Below are 24,183 nucleotides of genomic sequence, written 5' to 3' on the forward strand. Positions count from 1 at the left end.
ACCTCTGTCGTTTTTTTTTAAAACAAGGGCAAAGTTCTGTAGTATTACATTGAACATCAAAAACAGCAATACAGAACATACAGAAACACACTGAGAAAAAAAATCACACGGCAAAAAGATTACCAATTAAAATGCTAGAAATCCACTTTCAAAATATTGTTTTCTACAATGATCTAGACACAACAAACTACAGAGGACTCGTATAAAATGCATTATTGGATAGTAACGGTTTTCAGTTGCTTTGGAAACACAGCACGGATGCGACAAGGAGGAAACCTGGGGAAAACAAAAGTTCCAAAAACCAGAGGCTGTTCCTGAAAAAGTTAGAGAGAGAGTATGGGACTTGCAGAATCCGACAAAGTTGAGGTACAAAGGTTTTTTACTCAATATAATATACTCTGGAAAAGTATCACTAATTGCTTTTTTATTTAATGGTGTAGTCACAAATATGTATTATAAATGTATAATGCTTTTGAAATACACCACTGGATATGAAATGCTGGTGTAACAACATGTATTGCTATATTGCACTGAAGAGGACAGCTTTTGACCCTAACATGTAATTAATTTTATTTTTACTTTATTTGGGAGGTTTGAAGAGCACTACTAGCCACCTCACCGTTGTGTCAGAAGGGAATCTTGCCACATCTAACACATAGTTTTGTATTTTATAGGCCTCTGGTCTTTAAAAGCAGCTGGAATGGAAGCCACGTAAACTCTTGGATTATATATTGAAGCACAAACATGGGTAAGGCCAACGCGTCTGCTAATAAATAAAATTGGCTCTTCAGATAATGATGGGTTCAGGAACCCAATATGTCATCACACACACCCTGTCGATCCACCCATTGACTAATTATTGTGTTCACCCTCTTTCACACCCACAAACTAAACAACATATACAAGATTAACTAAAAGAATAAAAGTAGGGGAAATAAAGTGTGCTGCTGCCTAAACATGGTGGGCATATGCTTAAAATACCAAAATTGACCATAGCAAGGGGTGACTAAATTGCAGGAGTATTGTACATAGTGTATCCTTCTTTTAATGTTCCATCATGGTCGACATGTTTAGAATCAACCTATTGTGATCATGGAATAGTAAAGCAGTGGTATGCTATGGACAATACCACTCCATGATGGTCGTCTGGTTTAGAGGCAGTGGCCGAGTGGGATGTCACTCACTGGAGAAGAAATCAGAGGCTAGGAAAACTCCCCTTTAGAAGGGTTTTGGGAGCTGGAGTATGCTGTAAAAGCAAAAAATAAAAAGGGGAGAAAGCAAGCAATGAAAGAGTTTATATAAAAGAAGAACCTTTTATAGGTTCTCAGGAGGCCAGACCCTGCACACAATTGCCTTATGAAAGGTCTCCAGTTTTGGAATTCCCTCACCCTGAACTTACCCAGAAGAATTCAAGATAAAGCTGGTAAAATACACACTTTTAGCAACAAGATACTTCATTTTGGACGCCATCTTTCTGGCCACTAGAATTAGGCCCCCACCTTCATTAGCCAGGAAGGTAAAGCATTTTGGTGTCCTAATGGATAATAAGCTTGATGTGGCGATCGAGTGAATGCCACCATTTCTGCCTTCTACACACTCAAGATAGTGTAGAAGATACTTCCTTTTATCCCCTCAAACCTACAAATAACAGTGGGGACAGCCATAGTGCTGTCAAAACTGGATGACTGCAATGGGCTTTATCTCAACATGCAAGGATCTAGCAGGTTGGATGAATCACCACTGCTTGAAGCTCAATGGCTCCAAGACGGAGGTACTGGTGATAGGAGGGAATGACTCTAGCTGGACAGGGGACTGGTGGCCAAACTGTCTTGGCCCACTGCCTACTCCCTGTAAAAAAGCTAAGAATCTGGGCATTTGGATTAATCCCAAATTTTCATATGATGGCCATATTCACAGGTTAGTGGGAAAATGCTTCAGGGTATTAAAAACTCTCAATCACACCCTGGACCTACTTCCCTTAGAGGCTAGACGAACCATGACCCAAGCTCTGGTGACCTCCCGTATAGATTATGGCAATGTGCTATTCCTGGGAACCACCGAAAAAAATATGAGACGTCTGCAGGTACTTCAAAATACTGCAGCACGCTTGGTCCTGGACTACCCAAAAGAGCAGCATCTAAACCCACTCTTGCTGCTCTACACTGGCTCCCCATAAAAAAAAGGATCCTATTCAAAGCACTCTTAATGTGCCATAGGATTATATGGCACAAAGCTCCTCAGTATCTTAAGGACCTAGCCCACACCTATGAGCCAAGCAGAGCACTTTGCTCTAAAGGGACAGGACTACTCAAAATTCCCAGTGTTAAAAAAGCTAAGTTGGGAGGCCGCTCTTTTAGAGTGCTAGCCGCCAATCAATGGAACTTACTCCCTGTGAACCTTAGGCTAGCAGAAACTGAAACTAAGTTCAGAAAACTTTTAAAAACCTATCTTTACACCTTATAGACTCTATCTGTCACGGCACTGTCTCTCTCTCCACAGCGCGGGGACACGCCGAGATGGCGTCACCATGCGCTCTACAAATCCCTTTATTATTAACTGCAGTATATGACCAAGCTATAGTCCCTCCAAAATGCGGCGGCAAAGCTGTTGCCGGGCATCCCTAAGTTTCAGTCAGTTAAACCTGCCTCATTGGCTTCCAATTAACCAAACAGTTTGTTTCAAAGTCCTGTGCATTAAGTATAGGGCTGTGCATGATTCTGTCCCAAAATTCCCTAAAGAAAGTTTCAATCAGTATCATCCAGACAGGCTTCTCTGCTCAAGTGCTGCCAAGTACATTGTTGTCCCTAAATTCAAGCGCTCCTCCTGGGGTGGAAGCAGTTTTTGTGGTAGAGGTCTCGAAATTGTGGAACACCCTTGCCCTGCACGTTAAGTCAATGCCTGACCTTCGGTCTTTTAGTAAGGCTCTGAAAACGTGGCTTTCGAATTATTAACTGGGCTAGCATTCTCCAAATCACAGCAGCGCCTAGATTCCTCCTGGTAATTGTTTGAGCTTTAGAAAAGTATTTAAGATAACACAAATGTAGTAGTGGAGCCTGTAATACAGATGCAGTTATTTACCCAACATCTATGATGCAAATTGGTTTGAAAGATTTCCCTGTACTAATAATAATTTACTGATAATCAATAGATACACAAGAAAATCCTCACAAATATTACCACAGCAACCATTATAGATATCATGAGGTTGGAAACCAGCTACATTCTCTTGTGAATACGGTACATGACACATCTACCAATCTGCGTGTTTTTCCAAAACAAGTAGTGCTATTTTCATTTCAATGCATATTGTAATTGGAAAATAATGTTTAATGAGATCAGTAAATGCTGAGATTTGGTAATAATTGACAAATAATAGCTCCCTCAAAAGACAAGGCACCACGAAACAGCATTTGCGAGGTAGCTTTCTATCTGATATGACAAAAGTCCCCATCAGCAACAGATCAACATAAATAGCACCCGTGAAAAATGTTAATATCATGTACTCAATGTTTTCCATTATAACTAAATGCAAAAAAGTACAACGGTGGGGGGAACATCCTGATAAGGATCATAGGGTCAGATGTATCAAGCATTTTTGCGTTGGCAAACGGGCAGATTCGCAGAATCTGCCTGTTTGCAAATGCAAAAATTGCTATTCTGATGCAGTAAATCTAATTTTGCGATTCGGTGACCTGGTACCGAATCACACAATAGGTTTGCGATTCGGTATTAGGAAGGGGTGTGTTTAGGGTTTCCCTTCCTAATACTGAATCGCATTTGTATGTATGAATGCTTTGCGACTGCAATTGCAGTAGCAAAACATTCACATTTTATTTACCAGCAACTTCAAGTAGGTGGTCACCCATTCGCAAAGGGGAAGGGATCCTCACAGGACCCCTTCCCCTGTGTGAATGTTTGTAAAACCATTTTTAAGAGCTGGCAGTGGTCCCACAGACCACTGCCTGCTCTTAAAAAATGAAAAATTTTCATCTTTTGTTTTGTAAAGCATCTCGTTTTCTTTTAAGGAAAATGTTTTTTTCTTTACAAAACAAAAAAATTGGTTTTATTGAAACGCAATCACGGACATGGTGGTCTGCTGATCTCAGCAGGCCACCATCACCGTGATTTTTGCGTTTCTTGGAGGTTTGCAAATTGCGACCTACCTCATTAATATTCATGAGGTAGGTCATTTGCGACCCCTTAGGAATCGCAAAAGGTGTACTATACACCTTCATACATTGCATTTTGCGGTTTCCTAATTGCGAATCCTTGTGATTCACAGTTATGGAATCGCAAAATGCAATTTACATACATCTGACCCATAATCTTTGTAGATCACCCTGCCTTATCTAGGACTATTGCACTGCTATTTTGTGTTGCTATAATGCTATTTCCCAGCTTTCCGGCTGGAGGCTGGCCCAAATAACATAACTTTAAAGTAATCTCAGCTATGAATTGCTCCATGCAGAACCTTAAGTTTACCTAAGAAGTGTCATCTTCTACAGAATGACTGGCATGAGGAATGCAGAGAAGGTGGTAATGTAGCCATTCCAGAAAGGCCTAAAAATGCTCTTTATGGCCAACTACCCTTGCTTTCCCATTTATTTTCTTTAAGAAACATTAGTTCTGAAGCAGAATTTGATAAGTTGCTGCCCTGGTGAATTAAAATAAATGTTAAAAAATTAGGCCTTTTGACTCCTGTCGCTAGTACAAAGGTGGGCTTTCTGAAATTCCTACCCATGTTTTAACAACCTTTGCAGCAAATAGAAAGAGGCTAGAGTTCCAAGGTATGAATACATTCGAGCATAATAAATAACACAGAGTACAAGTTTTGTTTTACAAAGAACAGGTGGTTCTACCTTAAAATAAAACACGTTTTAGATGATAAACAGATACTGCTGTTTTCGGATTTTATGGGTTACCAGTCACTAATCCAGACGAAGGGTTTTCCGTAGGCCTGTGGGATCAGTGGTAGTCTGGTTTGTTTGCCTGCAAAGCATTGGACCACATACTTATACAAGAGAGCCTTACGGGCAAGATAAATTGACTTGTGTTAAAGAGAAGAATAAAATGGAATCATTTTTGCCCCAACACTGCCTAAGGCTGTGGCCTTCACAATCTCGCACACTCAGTGACTGGTGATGACATACACCCAGCGGGCCAGCTGCCAAGAGGAGGCAGAACTGACACATGATTTTCAGCGATCAATGTGGAGAAAGTAAGAGAGTAAGGAAATTGTGTTATATTTTGCTTGTTCTTAGAGTGTCTGCCACTGTGTTTTCCTTTAGAGCTCTTTTTTCGGATTTGTTAAATGTGCAACTGTTGCGTGTGGTTGGAGTATTGAGGGTGGAAGTTAGATGCAGATGCTGAACTGTGAACATCTTTTCCGGGTGAGGCATCCATCCCTCTCCACTGGTGAATAAAGAAACCTCCATAAAACACTGACAATACTGTACATTTGAAGACCACGAAAGAGGAGTTAAAAAGAATATGAGAAGTGATGTAACAATCCTAGCACATCCTTCATGCACATCCCTTTAAGATTATTTATTTAGAGTCACAACAGAGAAATAAATAATATAATATATAATATATGTATGGAAACGTGTATACAATCTAGCTATAATAACTAAACCATACACTCCTATATATCTAGCTGTCGTATACTAACTGCCTGACCCCTGTCTGCGACAGGACAGGCAGGAGAGGAAGGGGCGTGGGGAGGAAAAGGAAGTGAAGGGAAAGGGAAGTCAGTTCAGGGTAAGACACTGAAGAATAAAGAAATGTCGACCATCGCTCCTGGCTCTTGTCCTGATTTGGAGGGGCATGACACTGGCGACGAGGGTGGGATCTACAGCCGAAACCCACATTGCCCAAACCCCTGCCGTGTGTGAACGGCCTGAGGATTGAGAGCCTGCAGCCTGTCAGCGCCGCGCGTTAGAAGCGCGAGAAAACAAAACGCGCTATGTGGTGCACCTGTATGCTGCCAAGCCTGAGGATAGAGAGCCTGCAGCCTGTCAGCGCGGCGCGTCAGAAGCGCGAGAAAACGAAACGCGCTACGCGGTGCACCTGAATGCTGCCAAGCTACAAGCGAGTGAAGCGAAGTTTGCCCATACGAGCGGAGAGCCACACAGAGCGTCCTCACCCCGACATGACGCGGCCGGAAGAAAAGAAACGGCACGAATATAGCATAGAAGGCTGAGGACATCAGGGTACAGACCGCTACACTCGGCAGTGCGGGGGTGAGTCCCAGAGACCCACGGATCTCGATATAAATACCTGGCAAGCGAGCATAACGGCTGCAGAGAACAGAGTGATATATATAAAGCTGCAAGTGCACATCACACGTGGGCGCGCGTCCTCAGCGGCGGCCATCTTGAAGTCAGGCGCTGCTCATTGACTCCCATTAGAATTTTGGCATCGGCCATTTTGGAGTCAGGCACAAGAGAGAAAAACCTTGCACAAACTGCCCAGTGACCTGTAAAAGACTGAAACTAGATTCAAATAACAGCAGCTAGCTGAATACTCTTACAAGCAAAGATGTTAGTCACCAGCTCAACTGGAGCCACTGGAGGGGCACCAGCAGCCCCAGGCAACCCACCCCTGCCAGCACCAATACCCCAAGCACTCATGGGAGTGCCTTACCTGCGGCCCCCGGATGCTCTGAAACTAACGTCCGGCAACAGCATGGGACCTAAGTGGAAGAGCTGGGCCGAGGATTTTGAAGACTACATGACTGGGTCTCAGGTACAAGACCCCAAGCAGAAGTTAATAGCCCTGTGGAACTTGTTGGGGAAAGACATCGCGCAGATCATCAAAGAACTGCCTAACGCAGCCACCGCCTCATATGACCATGTCAAGGGAGCCCTCGACCGAAGATTCCTACACAAACGCAACTTAGACTACGAACGTTACACATTCAATCTAGCCACTCAACAGAGAGACGAGCGCATGTGTGATTTCATCGTGCAGATCAGATGGCTAGCTCGCTACTGCGACTTCGACGACTTCAATACCGAGGATGCGTTGCGGCTCCGCATAATTGAGGGCTGCCACTCTGAATCGCTATGTCGGCGATTGCTGAAGAAGCACTACAACCTCGAGGAAATTGAAGAAATGACACGTATCAACGACCAGGTGGAAGATCACGCAAAAAGAATGGAAACGAATAAAACTGATAGAAAGGAGCAAGCATTCAGATTGCAAGCACACAAAGAAAAGAAACATCAGACTGACCACAGTAAAACAAATAAATCAACACACTTCAAGTCTTCTCGGAGGCCGTCGTCACGACATGAATCGCTACACATCAAATCTAACAAAAATGCACCCGCATGTTACAGATGTGGCCAAGACTATCCTCATTCAGGACAATGCCCGGCCATTGGTCAAAGATGCCACCGCTGTGGCAGAGAAAACCACTTCGAAAGTGTCTGTCAGACGCCACGCTCAGGTCGACGGTCATCAAAACCTCGATCAACCACCCAGCATCACGCCCGTGCGGTGAAGGGGAGAGAAAAACGTTCCTCCAGCTCCTCCCGATCGAGTGTTCGATCTGTGAGCTCACATAGTTCCCGAAGGTCAACATCCAGCGAGTCGTCCCACACGCCTGTTTCACAAGACAGTGACGAATACATATGTATGGTATCAGACCCGGACCGACTCAAGAAATATCCGAAGCTAGACATCCGGATAGGAGAACACCCGGCCAAGTTTGTCTTAGACTCGGGAGCCTCACTAAACTACATTTGCGCACTGGAATATCAGAGCATGAAACCACGACCCAAACTAGAACCTGCGGCTGTCAGGATACTCACGTGGAAGTCCAGGAAACCATTACCATGCCTAGGCCGATTCCACACGACGTTGTCATACAAGGACCGACAGATCTCAGCTTATATCCACGTTGTCGAAGGCCCAGACGTGGCTGACTGTCTACTCAGCTTGTCGACAGCTGAAATGTTGAGGCTGGTGGAACTCCTCTATATGACTGAGGATGCCCCGGACATTGTTGCAAAATTCCCAAATCTCTTTAAGGGGCTAGGAAAATTGAACCAATTCAAGGTGAAACTACATATTGATGAGCGAGTGACCCCGGTGGCGCAGCATCACAGGATGGTGCCGTTCCATTTACAGCAGGCCGTCGATGATGAGCTCCAGGACCTGATACAGACGGACATCATTGAGCGCACCTCGGGACCAACTCCATGGGTGTCACCTGTAGTGGTTGTACCGAAGAAGGGACAGGACAAAAAAGTGCGCCTGTGTGTAGACATGCGGGCACCCAACGTGGCCATTGAGAGAGAACGCCACCCTGGGCCACACATCAGCGATATGATCGCTCGCCTCAACGGAGCCACGGTATTCTCGAAACTCGACCTTAACAAGGGGTTCCACCAGCTAGAGCTACACGACAAGTCACGCTACATCACCACCGTTACAACACATCAAGGACTCTTCCGCTACAAGCGTCTGAACTTTGGCATCTCGTCAGCGGCGGAAATATTTCAAGAGGCTATCAGGCGCGTGATCCAAGGGATTCCCAATGCATTCAATTACAGTGACGATCTGCTGGTGTTTGGAAAAGATCAGACGGAACATTACACAGCTCTAGACAGAGTATGCCACGCACTACTGAAGGCAAACCTGATCTTGAATGCAGCAAAATGCGAGTTCCACAGATCAACCCTGAAATTCTACGGGCACATCTTCTCTAAAGATGGCATGAAGCCGGATCCAGACAAAGTGTCTGCCCTTGAGGACACTCCAACACCGCGCGACATCAGTGACCTCCATTCCTTCCTTGGAATGGCAAGCTACTGTGCACGATATATCCAGGACTTCACCACCATCAGCCACCCTCCCAGAAAGCTCACTCGTCAGGGCCAACCATTTACATGGACAGCTGCCTGTGACCATTCATTCCACAAAATCAAGCATGCCGTTGGTTCTGCCATCAACCTGGCTTACTTTGATGCAAAGAAACGGACTGAAGTCACCGTTGACGCCAGCCCAGTGGGCCTTGGCACCATCCTGGTACAGTATCAAGAGGACTTGGAACAACGCCACATCATCGCCTATGCCAGTCGCAGTTTAACCAGCACTGAGAAACGATACTCCCAGCCGGAGAAAGAGAGTCTGGCGGTAGTGTGGGCCTGCGAACATTTTCATCTCTTCGTCTACGGCAAACATTTTACCATCATCACAGACCACCAAGCTCTCGTCACCATCTTTGGTAATCCAAAAGCCAAGATGCCTCCGCACATTGAACGAAGGGGACTGCGACTCCAAGACTACATATACACTATTGTCCACAAGCCTGGGAAGTCAGAAAATCCAGCAGACTACATGTCTCGACACCCTAGGACAACCACCAATAGGGAACACTCATTGGCCGAGGACTACATCCATTTTGTCATCGACACGGCATGCCCGCCCACGGTTCCCCTAGCAGCAATCCAAGAAGCATCCGCCCAGGACCCCATTCTTCAGGATGTCACGAATCGTATACGCAACAACTCATGGAGGCACGTAAAAGACACGTCTCAGGACTCTGGCCAGAGGTCCCAGGAACTATCAGCGTTCAAACATATTCACGAGGAACTATCCATCAGCGAAGACGGCTTGATCTTGAGAGGGGGGAGGATTGTCATTCCTCAAAGACTAAGGCAAGGCGTAATCAACCTCGCTCATGAGGGCCACAGAGGGACAAGTGCCACAAAAAAGGCTCTACGAGAACGTGTCTGGTTCCCGACACTTGACCAGATGGTAGAAGCTACACTCAAAGACTGTGTGTCATGCCAGCTAGTAAGCCGTGATGAACCACCTGCTCCCCTACAAATGTCAGAGCTACCAGAAGGAGTATGGCAGCAGGTTGCAGTTGACTTATTCGGCCCTTTAAAATCTAGCCAATACATTATCGTCATTATGGACGAATACTCCCGGTTTCCTTTAGCACATCTGATATCATCCACCAAAGCAACCGCAGTAATTCCAGTCCTTGATGAAACATTCGCAGCATGGGGCATCCCATTGCGAGTCAAATCGGACAATGGACCACCATTCAACGGACATGAATTCGCAGAATTCGCAAAACATCTTAATTTCAAACATCAAAAGATCACACCCCTATGGCCCCAAGCCAACGGCATGGTAGAACGCTTCATGGGGACATTGAAGAAAGCAGTGCAACAAGCAGAACTGAACCACTGGGACATTCAACAAGATCTAAATGAAGTGCTAAGAGCATACCGCACTACGCCTCACAACACAACCAACCGATGCCCAGCCCCTTTGATGCTGGGAAGAGTCCCACGCACTTGACTGCCCACCCTGGACAGTACACCTCAACCAAAAGTTACAAATACCGATCATGAGAAACTGGTCAAAATAGACTATGATAAGAAACTACAAATGAAGACGTATGCCGACCAGCGCAGACACGCAAGACACTCCGACATCCAAGAGGGAGACTGGGTGATGGTCCGCTTTGACCGAAGAACAAAAGCAGACAGCCGTTATCTCACACACCCTCTGAAAGTTAGCCGCCGGAAAGGAACTATGATTACAGCAAAAGGCGATCACAAGCGGATCAGTCGAAATGTTTCACACTTCAAGAAATGTAACCCTCATGGACGGCAAGAAAGTCAATACTGGGAATCCACCACTGACTCAGAAAGCCGAAGCAGGAGCAGTGACCAAAGCCACCCCAGTCCGGCAAGACGGGACAACACCGTGCGCCACCAAACTAGGACACCAGAACAAGCTGATCGCCCCAGACGACAGACCAGACAGCCAGTACGCCTCATTGAAGTGATCTAAGAAGCAGTAAGACTTTGTACAAAAGGGGGAGATGTTGTATCGTAACTGCCTGACCCCTGTCTGTGACAGGACAGGCAGGAGAGAAAGGGGCGTGGGGAGGAATAGGAAGTGAAGGGAAAGGGAAGTCAGTTCAGGGTAAGACACTGAAGAATAAAGAAGTGTCGACCATCGCTCCTGGCTCTTTTCCTGATTTGGGGGGGCATGACACTAGCTATTGTATTTGAATGTAAAGCAGTGAATGTTTTAAACAATATGTAAGTCCGCATTCCATTTGTTATCTTTGAATATATAAATACATCAATTGCATGTATTGAATCATAAACAGACATACTATTCAATTAAATATAAACTAAGGAAGCAACAATTTCATAAGAAGCCATACACTTTTAAAGTTTCATTTGTATTTGGAGCTCGAAGTCGATATCAGGAATGACATATGAAGTCAAAGGCGATCATGTCGAATACATTATAATGTGACATTGTGCATGAGATTTGTGACAATGTGCAGGCTTTATCAGCTCTTTGACATAGCCTACCGGATAATTTGTACTTTATAAAACTTCTAAAAAGAATAAATACACATAGAAATGTGAAAAAAAATCTTTCTTTTTCTTAAATCACATATATGTTGAACAAATAAAGGTGCACATCAGATGAGAAACTACTAAAATCGACATTTTTAAACAAACGTACAGCATTAAGGAATTAAAGTTAAAAATAAAAAAATAATGTGCTTAGGAATTAAAGTTAAATATACAACAAGCATTGGCATAACCAATAGGTCTCGCCTTTGGGACCTTATACGTGTTTACCCATGCAACACTTGATGTTGTTGCACCAGGATATTGTGCTGGATAACTAAACACTTATAAGGTTCCAAAGGCATGACCTATTGGCTATGCCAAAGTTTGTTTGAGGAAGTTATCAGGGATATTGTTATCGGGTAACAGTAGTTGTTTTGCAATATTGCCCAATGTATCTTCCCAATGTTGTTATTTACCTTGTTTCCTTTCTGTACCCCATCCTATGTTTAAAACATCTTAATAAAGATTGCAAAAGAAATGGCCTTGATGAGATTTCTAAACATCCTACAAAACTTCTCTTTAGTAATCCCTCATACTTGGCTTGCGAACTGACAGTCAAGATTTGTTCCTTCCTCTGGTCGAGTCAAACTCCCAGTATTGCATTCAACAAATGCACCTAAACTATCTAAAACCGAGGCTTGGATATGGCTGACCTCCACTTACACTTGTGGGTGTGAGATTCAGGTATTAAATAACTTGTTATATGGAGGTCATGAGTACCCAACCATTCCCTGTTAAGATTGCCCTGGTTTGTCATAGCAGCATACGAGTTCTACTGAATAGAAATCCCATTCCCCACTTTCTGCCTGAGTTTATGAAAGTGACGTTTCGATGCTGGAGGATTCAATAGGACAGGAGACCAACACAGGAGGAGCCTCTCTAAGAGGGCAGATGGCGTCCCATAGTGCATGTTTGGAGGTGTTTGAACTATTGGATCTAATTGGGATATTGAAGCTGGGGGGTGTTTGGCAGAGCATGCAAATGAAGTTGTTCCAGACTCTTCAAGCAGAATTTGAACTTCATAAAACCCAATTCTATAAATACTTGCAATTGCATTAACTGTTCAGAAATGTGACTTGCATGAAACTTCACAATCCATCCTGCTAGAAGCCAAAATTATGCGTGTTCCTTAGGAAAGGAGGCATGGAATACATCTATAAATCCTGATCATAAATCCGACAGGTTTGTAGTGTTTAAGGAACAATGGGAAGGCTAGGTGGCTCTCTAGATAAAAACGATTGGAAGGATTCTAATGGACTGTAGTGAGCTGGTCATTTTCTCACGGCTATGCCTCATACAACTGTCCTACTTGCACACCACATACTCTTCTTGTGAGAGGCTATTGTAGGTGTGCACAATTGTTTCAGCCCTGTCCTCCCGATAAAGTACTTACAAATGTGATTTCTTCCATATAGTCTGGACTTTTCCCGTCTTGGTAAAGTACTGGCCTCACAAATTGCTCATCCTTTCTCGAATAATGGGAAGACTGATTGATCGTATTCTCCACATGCACTCCTAGGTATACGAAACAATGTATGTGGAGAGGAATGTGCTCTGGTGAACGATGGGACAATAATAGCCTAACAGAATATTCCTGAATACTGGCCCCCTGATAAATGGTGGCCAGCAATGGACTCGTGCAAAAAGGGAGGAGCCCATCCACAAAGCCAGAGGTTGCCTACTACACTTGAGGGTTGTTTTCAGCAAACGACACACAGGATTACAAACAAAAGGAGCAAACCACAGAAGACAGCCCCATTGTACAAATACAATATAATCCCATCCAAGTGTCCGTGAACCACATCAGAATAAATAGTAGACTTGAATATGGAAACTCAGAATGCTCCTAAAAATGACCAAATGCAACAGCAGTTCTCACAAGTTTGTAGTTTTGGGAAGGAAACGGGGTAAGAGGTAAATGTTAGGATAACAACATTCAATAATGCAAGCTGCAAAGTTGATGAAATCTCCTTTAGTGATGAAGAAAGAAACCAAGGTATGAAGCCCACTGACCAGCATCCATTCAACTCTGTTGTTCAGAGTAAACTGCCTAATGGACCAACCGTCCTCCAGTGCAGGTACGCATAACTGGAAGCACGTTTGGAAGAAGCACTAACATCATAACAACACAGTTTACAGCATGCATACAGAGCACAGAATACACAACACATGACATCATAATATGGATATGTTTTGTGGAGGCAAGTAGGTGCATGCTGTTCCGCTGTAAAAAACTAGTAGTGTCAGGGCCTGCACAATCTGTTTCTCCATTAGAGAGGTTATGATGGTGCTCCAGGCTCAAGGCAAAGGATATGTGAGTTTACAGAGTGTCGTTCAGGTGGGGCGGAACTAAAGTGAGGCAGGAGAGGGAGGGAGGAGAGCAGCACACCTGGGTGCAGGGCCTGTCAAAGGACAGATGAGATGCCAAAAGGAATCTGCCATAGTGGTGAGATATTTTTAATCCGAAGCTCATTTTTCCTTATTTTGTCACATTGTGGTATCCTGGTTTGGATGCCACGTGCCTTAAATGTAGCATACTAAAGTTAATTTGCTATTCCAAGAGGTTATTACATGAATTTTAAAAGTAGCATACTAAAGTTATTTTGCTATTTTGTTTAGAAAGTTCAATGCTATACACTTATGTTTTGTTTAAAGTTAAATGCTGTATGTTAGCATATGTGCTCATGACTATCACAAATTTGTTCATACAAATATTATTTTTCATACTGTTCTATGCACGTTACTGTCATCTATTTGTTTCATACAAATTATTATTTGTACTATGCAAGTGATTTCCACCTTTTCTTACGATGTTTTGCCTGTGGATTCACCTCTTACATTTTTGCATTCCAGCATGTGACTTTCCTATTTTCTGAAATTTTCTGTCAAGGATTTGTCACCTACACTTTTAGTGTGTTATGTTTTATCTTATATTAGTACATTGCATGTGACTCTGTAGTTTAGTCACCTACATATTCCTAAGAAGTGTACGTTGTGCACACGTCACTTTATAGGAATTGTAAGTTATTTAAGTACTTTTTGGTGATTTTCTTTTTCGCATATTTTAATTGTTGACTTCTCCGTTTCTTTCACTTTGCTGGTCTGGCCAACTGGCATGTTGTGTGGGTTACGGTGAATTCTATTCGTTACTTCTGGTGAAATTCAATGCGAAAATATGTTTTATCAATTTATTCCTGTTTTATATTTAAAGGGGGAAGGGGTGGTCGTTATAGATACTTTTATGTATTTTTTCTTAATTTCTATTCTACAATGTAAGATCCAATTTTAGAATGACCATTCTCTTGTTCTACGCTATTCTTTTGTTTGTTCATTTGTAAGGGGGAAGGTGGTGTGGTATCCTGGTTTGGATGCCACATGCCTTTCTTATTATCCTGTCTTGCTGCTCAGCCTATCTGGGTGAATGGTGGAATGTTGAGTGTGTGAGGTAATATGGAATGTGTGGTGTGCCTGGTGGATGGATGACAGTTGGAAGAGAGGGCTGAGTAGCAGGAGAGCTGCTCCTGGTGGGGCTTTAATGATTATATGATTCAACCTAATTATCCTTCAATAAATCTACTTGAATCATCACAACTCGGCTACCGATCCTCTTATTATACACATGCAATCATCACTATAATCAATGTAGATAAGGTGAGTAAATTAAATTGTAAGATCATACATGCTCTGGACAGCGAAGCAGACAAGGCAATAGTCCTGAAAAATAACACACTTTCACTTTAATCATCTCTTTTTTCTTGAAGTGCTGAGGATTGAAGAACTCCATTGTTTAGTTCACAGACGTCACTTAATCAGTTGCCATAGTTCCATGGAGAACAGTAACAAACATTCTGAAGCTAAATTCCAACAAATGACAGACAGCACTTACTACATCAGGATCAACAATGAATGGCTTCTCTCCAACTGTATTCTACTAGTACCTTCAAAAACAGTTTGAACCGTAGGTACTATTATAGCTGATCATCTTTCCATAGAGCCCCAAGAAGTTAATAACGTGATGATCCAATGAGACAGTAAGTGCAGAGTTGTGGCTGGCAAATAGGTTCATTTAAATTGTAGCATTGTAGACAGACAAATCCAACAAGCATTGGCTGCGTGACCCGACTGGGAGTTGTGTTGCGCGCAAAGATTAATAAAAAAAAAAACGCGAGTGGTGTAGACAGTGGTGCGCGTGTGCTCGTGCGCACAACGTGAGAAAGAGCTGTGCACGTCGCGCGCGCCTGTGTGCGTTCTGGCAAGCTGATCGCCGCTTTGGGAGCACTTCTCTAAGCTGCTCCTAAATGTCTCTCCGGGCAGCGCATGCGCGCTGACTCAGCGTGACCTAAAAATGATGTGCAGGGTACATTTTTTTTTTTTTTTTTTTTTTAAACCTTTATTTATGAATGCACAGTACACAGCGTCTGCCTACAACCCCGCAGGGCCGGCCGCTATGACATAAACGGATGGTTGAAAAATAAATTTGGAGACAGTACGTTGTTAAAGCAATCTCTCGAGACTACATTGTCGGATGGAACATAGCACCATATCAAATAGGATAGGAAAGGTTTAATTTTATGATTTTGTCGAAAAGAACAACAACACACTAACACATGGTATCATAATAGCAAGGGTCGCAGAAGGGGGGGAAGGGGGGAAAGAACGCTAATAAATAAGGGAGCACATATGGCGAGGGGGGGGCGAGCTCGAGGGAGAAAGCAAAGGCTCTACTGGAAATTGGAAAAGGAACGTCAATCATGGACAAGAGGGGAGAGGAACCTCATAGTCTAGTGGAGGGGAGCAAATGTCTCCGCGGTACGAATTCCACTGAGCCCAGACCCTGGACCATTTCTTGGGACGCCCCCGCGCCTCATACACAGTTTTTTCTCGGAACATGCACCAGTCCATGTTCTCTTTCCAGGCACTGAGCAATGGTAATCTAGGGGAGCCCCAGAGCTACACTACATCTCTCTTTGCGACCATGTTGCCCAGAGTGACCCAAATCGTCTGGGCAGCATTGCAATCCGACGGTTCCCACACATTGAGCAGGCAACGTCGTGCTTCGGGAAGGAGGGGGATCCCGGTGACACGACCCATAACATCATGCACTCTAGACCAAAAGGCTGCAATCATCGGGCATTCCCACAGAACATGAAGGAAGGTACCATCCATACCACATCCACGCCTGCACCGTCCATCCGAAACCAAACCCATTCGTACCAGACGCATTCCGGTCAGATACACACGGTGGAGGATCTTCAGCTGGACAAAACGAAGCCGAGCCGGGATAGCCACCTCCTTAGGGGAGGATACAGCTGACTGCCAGTCCTCGTCATCGAGTTCGAGTCCATCAGCCGTCCAGGAAACACGAAGTTTCTCAAGTTGGTCAGCCCTGTTGTTGACAAGCTTTTTGTATATTAGGGAAATAGTGCTATCGGGGACATGGCCGTCTAAAACACGATCCTCCAAAGGGGAGGACTGCGGGATATCGGTACCAAAGGGAAAGACGGAGGACAGGGCATGTCGAACCTGCATATATCGGAAGTGCTCCCTATCATCGAGCCGGTATTCCAATTTCAATACCTCAAAGGATTTCACAGCGCCCCGTGCCCACAGATCCTCCACCTTACTGATCCCAATCATGTCCCACTTCTCAAATCCTTTCGTCTTCCACAGATTACCCAACCGATCCGAGTCATACAATGGCGTCATACGCGTCAGCCTACCACCCCAGCCCGTGGCCACAGTAGCCTCTCTCCATGCCCGCACTGCACACTTCGTCGGGCCTGTAAGGAGTCGAAAGGGTGACTTTGAGTACAGAGCCCTATTAAAGTTGCCACCGGGCAATAATAGTTTATCCAAAGCAAAGGCGGGAGCAGGTTCCAAAGCGTACGTCGCATGGTTGATAGCGCTCAGGTGTGAGGCCCATTAATAGCGTCTAATATCCGGCAACGCAATACCACCATCATACCATGAGAGGGTGAGCTTGGACAAGGCAATACGGGCACGACCATCCCAAATCAGTTGTCGCTGTAAACTCTCAACCTCACGGAAGTAGCGAGCTGGGACAGGATCGAAAAAATTCTGCAGGGCGTAAAGGAACCGGGGGAGCGACATCATTTTAAAGAGTGCTGCTTGGCCCTATGGGGATAGGGGCAATTCACGCCACCGTCGCACGTCCTGCTTGAGTCTGCGGAGCGGAGCATACAAGTTCCGCTCATAGCGGATCGAAGAGACCGTGGAGACATAGATCCCCAAATACTTGAAGCCGTCAGTCGCTACCAATATGGGAAACCTGCGAGGCAGAGGCGGCAGCGCCCCGGCTATAACGTAAACACAGGACTTGGTCCAGTTGATGACTAATCCCGAGTTCTTACCAAAGGACGTAAGAACATCGAAGAGGACGTTAAGCGACTTTTGAGGGGAAGTAAGATAAAGAAGGATGTCATCCGCGTACAAGGAGACACGATCCTCAAGATCTGGAGACCATCGGATCCCCTTGATAGAGGGTTCCCACCGAAGCCACGCAGCAAGGGGCTCAAGCGCCAATGCGAATAGAAGCGGGGAGAGCGGATAGCCCTGACGAGTGCCACGGCCTAAGGGGAAGGGGTCAGAGCATCTACCATTTACCACAACCTGAGCCAATGGTCGTTCGTAAAGGAGCCTGACCCATGCAATGAAGTTAGGACCAAAGCCAAACTTAGCAAGAGCCGCCCAGAGATAGGGCCATTCGATAGTGTCGAAAGCCATAGTGGCGTCTAAGGAGGCGACCACTGCCGGCTCGGCGAGAATTTGAGCCCTCGCGAGAACACTGTGGAGCCTACGCAGGTTAAGGGCCGTGTTCCTATGCGGGATGAAACCGGATTGATCCGGATGGATCAAGTCGCAAATCACCTTCAAAAGCCGATTGGCCAGAACCTTGGCCAGGATTTTGGGTTCCGCGTTCAGCAGGGAGATGGGGCGGTAGGAGGTGCAGCGGTCACGAGGCTTGCCATCCTTATAATTGACCACTATGGTAGCTAGGCGCTGCTCGAGGGGGAGGCTTCCAGCCTCAACCGCCTCGAGAAACATATTGCGCAGATGGGCGGCCATCTTGTCCGGACAAAGTTTGTAAAGTTCAATGGGCAACCCATTTGGGCCCATCGCCTTTCCCGAGCGTAAAGATCGGATGGCAAGGGCGATCTCATCAACGGTAAAAGGGGCCTCCAGGACAAGACCATCTTCATCCGAAACAGTAGGCAGGGCTATATCTCGCAGTAGCAGCCTGGAATCAGCCTCATCTCAATCACTAACAGGCGTATAAACCGTCCGGAAGTGGTCCACAAAGCAATCAACAATTTCACCAGGGTCGGAGACACTCTCACCGGATTCGCGAACAATGACAGGCACAACACGACTCGCTCGTTCAGCCTTATCCAGCCATGCCAGGAGCTTGCTAGCTTTGTCACCCACATCATACAGTCGGCCTAGTTGATTCGCTCGCATCAACTTAGCAGCATCAGTGACACAAGCTTTGTAGTCAGCTTGTTTTAGTTCCAAAGTGTGCAACAATGCAGGCGTGTCATCCCCACCCAACTCACTTTCAAGTGCAGTGATCTCGGTTTCAAGAGCCAGAACAGCCTCCCTCTTTACCCTACGTTCAGCAGCAATGAGTGATAGAGCGGAGCCCCTGATAACCGTCTTGAAGGCCTCCCAAAGAACAGTAGGGGAGGTGACCGAGCCCACATTCTCATCAAAGTAACAATCAATTGCCTTCACCAAATCTGAGCGGAGCCGGGGGCTTCGGAAATGCCAGGAAGGGACCGGGGGGATCCTGTTACCAAGTAGACCACCCACAGAAATCTTAATCATCAAGGGGGAATGGTCCGAGATACCCCGGGGAAGATGTCGTACCTCCCGGACAGTGGACAAAGTGGAAGCTAACATAAAGAAATAATCGATACGGGAGAGGCTGCCATGCGCACCCGAGTGAAAAGTATACTGCAGGAGTGTAGGGTGTAGCGAGCGCCAAACATCCACCAGGCCAAAAGTATCAGCCATCTCATTGAGCCACATCTGGGACGGCAGCAGGACTCTAGGGGGAAGCCGATCACATTCACCAGACATAACAGAGTTGAAGTCCCCGCCCAAGATTAACAATCCATCAGGAAGGCCGAGAAGAGTCCTGCCAAGATCAGCATAAGTGGTAGCCTGCAGCCCCGGGGGAATATAAACAACAACCAGCACAATCTGTTTACCCTCCCACCTCCCGGAGACAGCAGCATACCGCCCGCGGTCGTCAAGGGTAACCTCGTCAATAGCAAGAGCTAGGGAGGACTTCACCATGATACCCACACCCCGGGACCCAGAGGTGAAACCAGCGTGTGCGACCAGGCGTTAACCCCGGCGGTCAAGGGCCTTACAAGCATTTCCGATTAAGTGGGTCTCCTGAAGGAACACAACATCAGGGGCATGGCGCCTCAAAAATTGTAACACAATGCCCCGCTTGATCCTGTCACCCAACCCGTTGACGTTCCAAGAAAGAACCCGCATTTCACCTCCCCCCCATTGCGGCAAAGGCAATCCACCCCAACCCCCCTCCACAACCCCAAGTTCGGAATAATTGCAATCAGTGAAATACCATGAAAAATGAAACATAACAAACAAAACGAAACACAACCAAGTCCCCAGGAACTAGCCCCCAAACAGAAACCCGTTACAACACCCCCCTCCCTGCACCCCGGCTGACTAAAAAGCCACCCCCAACTGCAGTGTGCCTGTCGCCCCATCTGATCTACACAAAGAACCCCCCGAGGAGGAAGGGAGAAACACCCATTCTCGCACCGCCACGGGCATAAACATAGAGCACACAGTTAATTTACTCTGTACAATAAGTAGTCTCAATCCGGACCTCCGGTGGCCCATATTACTCCTGGGCCGTTGCACCACCTTCCGCACCACCAGGGCCACCGCTCTCAGAGTCATCTGTCGGCAATGAGTCCAACCAGTCGGCAGCACGCTCCGGCTGATCAAAAAAGTAGGCACGGTCTCTAAACTCAATCCGCAGTCGGGCTGGAAACAACATGGCGTACTTCAGTCCCCGGTCTCTCAGGCGACGCTTCACTCCGAGAAACCCAGATCGTTGTCGTTGCACTTGGGGAGTGAAATCAGGATAGATGGAGATAGAGTTATTGTCATATTTCAACGGGCCGTGTTTACGGGCGGCCTGCAGGATAGCGTCTCTATCTCGATAGTGAAATAGCCTTGCAATGATAGGCCTCGGCGGGCCTCCTGGTTTCACTTGTCCTCCTGGAAAACGATAGGCGCGCTCTACGGCAAAGAACTTACTGAGTCCAGCCGGAGCAAGTTTAGCAGCGATAAGTTCTTCGACCAATAAATCGATCGAAGCAGCACCATCACTTTCCGGCACTCCAACGACGCTTATGTTGTTCCGCCTGGCCCTGTTGTCGTAGTCCTCCATACGTTTAAGCAGCAGATCATGCGAGGAACGCAGATTCCCAATCTCAGATTGCGCCTCCGCCATGTCCGTCACCAGGCTCGACGCCTTCAGGTCTAGTGCCTTCACCCTCTCGTTCGTTTTGGCTAGATCTGCCCGAATAAGAGTAACATCCACAGCCACCGTGTCTATCTTGGACACGATGGCTTCGTATTGCTGACTCATATCGGCCTTAAGTCCAGAAATGGCAGCCAATAGGTCTTGGAGCGATACTTCAGATGAAGACGACATGTCTGTTTGAGGTCCTTCAGCGCCCACGCTGGTGACACCGGGGGAGCCTCTCGGCTGGGTGTAGCGTTCGATCATATTGGACTGGATCGACCCCCCCCGGGTTACAGTCTTCCTGCGTTTTTCGGCCTCAGGTTTTGTCGCCATGTTGCAATCAGTGGCGGCCGAGAACCCAAAAGGGGCAGTGGGACGGAGAAAGATCCAGAAACTACGAAGTGTAGGTCGAAGAGGGAACACCGCAGGCCTCCTTGCCAGCCCAAGGATGGAAAGTGTGTACCGTGAGGGCAGCAGGCGAAGACAGAGTAGGAGGAGACAGAGACAATGAGGCCGGAAACCGAAAGTGAAAGTGGTACACCACCGGTGGGCCAGATGCCAGGCAGCCGTTGTTGTTGCATTACAGCTCGGCCATAGTAGGCAGCCGAGACCCCGGTTGCATCCGTGGGCAGGCCAGAAAGTGAAAGACGACAGAAAAATGGTCCCAGAGGTCCGATTTCGACCAAAAAAGGATCGTCAGCATCAGTGAGAGTAGCACTTCAAAAGCCCGTCGAGATGATCAGGATAATTGTAGGATAGATAAAGAAGGGCGGCGCGGGTCTCGGGAGCTCTCTGCTCACACGACCATCTTGGATGCCCGCGTAGCTCATCCCCCGCAGGGTACATTTTTAAGAGCTAATATGTGTTTATCTCTTCTGGCATTTCGTTTTTAACAAGGTCATAGTAGCAAAGCGTCTGCTTCCACATGATGCCCAAGTTACGGTAAACTTTGTTACTTCAAGTCAAAGTCTTTCTCTCCACAGTCATTACAAAGTGAGTTTCCACGCCTCCTCCAGAACCTTCCAAGTCGCAAAAAATAAAACAAACATAATAGTTATTTCCAACCCTCCCCAAGATGACCGACCTCCTCTTTGTCCTTGATCATAGAAAAAAGATTCCACACCTTCTACATCCGGTTCTTTTTTTTTCTACAGACCTTCAAGCATCTGGCAGGTAAGTGGTAAACACATATTTTTTTTCTTTAGGAGACTTTATATCACCTCGTCAAGCGGAGAGAGCGTCAAAAGGTGAGCAGTTACCTCGAGAATTAAGAGCAAACTGTTGCAACACTGAGGGGATAACAGCAGGGGCGTAGCTAGGGGGGTGCGGGGGGGGCGGTCCGCCCCAGGCGGCATTCTTTTGGAGGCGGCTGGCGGCAGCTGCGTGACACTGTGGTGGAAGCCCAGGATTTATTTGGGTACATAGTCGAGCAGCACTGCACAAGTCACGTGTATGTAAGTGCAAGCTCTCCTGGTCCCAGGGCCTGGGCATCATTTTGGGCCAGCCCCCGCACTGTGCTGTTTAAATGCAGCAGTAATGCGCACGCGCACGCTCGCGCGCCACCACTACGCGCTCTCGAAGACTCAGCAGTGCTGCTGGGCGATTTTCTGCAGACAGTCCAGCTGGATGAAGGTGAGGAGACGCCACATATACAGATTAAAAATGTAATGAAAGTGTAAATCAATGTTGTTTCTAGGATCGCAAAGAAGGTCAACCAACAGTCGGAGGTCATTACTAGTATATAATGTATGAGTGGGAAATACAAACACAACCACGTTTAATGTCGTATTAATAAAAGACGTGCTCTCTGCTGACATTCTGCAGTCCTAGGGTTGGGTTTACATGTTTATACCAGGGAAAGGACGCAGCCAATGTTTCGTCGATAAGTGCCTGGGAAGTTTGATTCCTCACACTGAAAAAATATACAAAAACTTAATATGTCTGCATTTCTGCAGCCTTTCTTTTCTCAAGTGAATGGCTATGGCCGAGCAAGAAGAGTCATGCTACGTGCACTGCAGTTATCCAGGCCATATATATAATCTACCTGCATGTGTTTAAGAGAGCACATATCCAGTGCTGTGCATCTAACACGTATGTGTTCTTTTAAGGCTCGCTAAGTTTGCGCCTTGCAAGGTGTTTGGATATTACATGAATGTAAACTCATCAATGCTTTATTAGTTCATGCACCTGACACTCTTTACAGATGCTGAACAGGGATCATTTAGCAGGAGTGTCTTTGATGGATGGATGAGCGGATGGATGGCAGAATGGATGGATGGTAGAGGGGATTGATGCATGCCAGAGTGGATGAGTGGGTGGTTGAATAGCAAGGTGGATGGATTGATGGATGAATGAATGGCAGAGTGGATGGGTGGTTGGATAGATAGAAGAGTTGATGAATGGATGGGTGGCTGAGTGGATGGATGGCGAATGAGTGGCAGAGTGGATGGCAGAGAAGGCGAATGACAGATTGGATTGATGGAAGGATGGAAGAGAGGATAGGAGAATGGAGGGATGGCAGAGTAGGCTGATGGATGGCCGAGTGGATGAATGGAAGAGTTAATGAATTGATGAAAGGATGGCAGTTGATCGATGAATGGCAGAGGTGATATTAAGATAACAGAGTGGAGGATGTATGGCAAAGAGAATGGATGGCAGAGTGAATGGATCGATGGGTGGAAGAGTGGATGTTTGTTTTTTTAGACTGTATGGATTGCCAGATGAATGGCATAATAGATGGGTGGCAAATTGGATGGATGGAAAGAATGGGGAAATATTGATTGATGGAGGAAAGAATGAATGGAACACAGAATCCAAAGGTGAAATAGTGGATGACAGTAGGGGGATGGAAGGGTAAAAGAATGAATAGATAGATGCATGGATGGAAGAGACAAGAAAGCTGTTGCATTGCGGGTTCAGCTCACTTGCTTTGCTTGGTTGGAGGCATCAGCACTTTAATTCAAAGTAGAGGCTACTTTAATTTTCTGCAGAAGCAATTGTTAGGACCAAATAATGCCAATGCCTGCCACCAATAAGTCAGCACATTTTGTCCCTGGCCACTGCTAACATTCTCTCTACATTTTCATTATCAGTGTTAGTGGTACTATGATTTTTTTAAGAAACACTGCAGTGTGCATGTCAGGCCACCAGTGTCTGCTTTAGATCACCAGCTTCCCCTAAAGCTGACAGGAGGGTGACTGAGTGGGCTGAGGCAGACCCTGAAAGTACTGGAATATTTCATCATCG

General features: G+C 46.1%; 1 protein-coding gene across 2 annotated transcripts in view; it reads right to left on the minus strand.

Annotated features, from left to right (window-relative positions):
- LOC147732728 (NXPE family member 4-like) overlaps positions 1-24,183 on the minus strand; it is a 473,957-nt gene that overhangs the window by 80,044 nt on the left and 369,730 nt on the right. The window lies entirely within an intron of this gene.

This window comes from Lissotriton vulgaris, chromosome 2_1 (assembly GCF_964263255.1).
Source record: "Lissotriton vulgaris chromosome 2_1, aLisVul1.2, whole genome shotgun sequence".
NCBI lineage: Eukaryota > Metazoa > Chordata > Amphibia > Caudata > Salamandridae > Lissotriton > Lissotriton vulgaris.